At 39.2% G+C, this 1703-nt stretch overlaps 1 protein-coding gene across 1 annotated transcript in view; it reads right to left on the reverse strand.

The window, feature by feature from the left end:
• Positions 1–712: 712 nt before the first annotated feature.
• LOC138016456 (protein Wnt-2b-like) overlaps positions 713–1703 on the reverse strand; it is an 11512-nt gene continuing 10521 nt past the window's right edge. The window contains exon 4 of the mRNA XM_068863593.1: positions 713–1703. This exon is cut by the window's right edge and continues 1929 nt beyond it. The gene's annotated coding sequence lies outside the window, so the exon portion shown is untranslated.

Genomic DNA, 1703 nt, shown 5'->3' on the forward strand with positions numbered 1-1703 from the left:
GAAACAGTCAAGTGTTGGAGACTGGAATATTTTTCTTGTTACGGTGTCAATGGCAATGCTCTTTAGTTGCTTAAATCATATTTGATTGATAAAACACAAAGATCTTTAGTTACGTAAATGGAGTCTTATCCACAGAACAATATGTATCATGTAGCATTCCCTAGGGTTCTATACTTGGGCCGTTTCTGTTTATAATTTATGTAAACTATTTCCCAAAATGTCTACAACATACATCACCTGGTATGTTTGCCGCTGATTCGTATATATAAAACTATGGCTCATGAAGATGTATTCACAATTGAATGTTCCTTATTTAGCTGCAGTACATGATTGGCTTAAGACAAAGAAATTAAGTAGCAATACCTCCAAAACTAGTTATAGTTCTCGGCAAAACTTGACAAAAGCTAAATTCATGAATTTAAAGATGGATGATTGGCCAATTGAACATAAACCTTCAAAGCTACTAAGTTATTGGGGGTTCATATTGATGAAATGCTAACCTGGGATGATCAGATCAAACACATTTTATAAAACCCCAGCTGTAGCTGCAAACACGACTGCTGGCAGTTAAAAAAATTGAAATCGTTGGCTGAAAGTGAAACCATTTTTCTAAGGCGCTGAAAGTACAAAGTGGGGGAGGGGGGGGGGTGGGGGGACGGAGGATTTTGAGAGGGGTCTAGACATTTATAATATAAGTTAAACGACACGTCAATACGAGCCTTCTTGGTTTTATTCCTAATAATATTTGGCGAATGCCCAGGCTTTGCATTCGTTTCTAAGCAATCTATTGATATCTTTAAAAGAATTTTCACTCTTGTACAATATGTTTAAAATCCGCTGTTCTTTTCTGGTATGAGCCTTTATAGCCATAACAAGTGAAGATTGACACCTTCAAGACGACAAATCGTGGATAAAATTTCATTCCGTTACGCCCCTGATGGCATTTCTATAACTCTATGCACAGTGACTAAATCCTTAGGCCATTAAACGGCAGAAGGCTTATTCAGTTAAATGTTATTCAATAAATATTATACTGATTTGAAAAAGCGACAATATGTTCTTCAACCCCCCTCCCCCCCCCCCCCTTTCAAACAGTTTTTCCGCGAATTCAGTGCCGAGAGAACTGGTGATGAGATAAGGCAGAAGACTGGGTAGGATTCACCTAAATCAGATTGGACGCCTTGTGAAGAATACTTAACGAACAGAGTCCATAAAATTTCACTAAAGGGGCACACACAGGAACAGGCACACGTTTCACGCGCCACCAGTAAAACAATTAGTAGAGTTAAGCACAGACGTGCTTGTATTTAAGCCTACAATTGTTCGAGAACGCTTACGAGTGGTGGGTGGCAAGTCCCAAATCTGGTAGCTTCAGCTCGCTATGTCCAGAAAAGTCAACACCCATGGCCCTCCCTCAAACGGAAAGCACTAGATAACATCGACTTAAACCTGGTGAGCCATATATGCCGCTCACAAATTGGAACTTTTATAATTAACTCTCTTTTTTTTCTTTAATTTTTTTTATACCCGTTACAGGACGGAGGGTCTAATTTGCAGGTCGCAGGTCGCAGGTCGCGGGTTGCAGGTCATTGTTTCACCAATACAGAAAGTATCCTAAACATTCTTAAAAGCTAACCTTAGGCCTAATTAGGCCTAAGGTTAGCTTTTATGAATGTTTGGGATTCTGTATGTATTGGTAAAAC

The sequence above is a fragment of the Montipora capricornis genome, chromosome 9 (genome assembly GCF_036669925.1).
Source record: "Montipora capricornis isolate CH-2021 chromosome 9, ASM3666992v2, whole genome shotgun sequence".
Classification (NCBI taxonomy): domain Eukaryota; kingdom Metazoa; phylum Cnidaria; class Anthozoa; order Scleractinia; family Acroporidae; genus Montipora; species Montipora capricornis.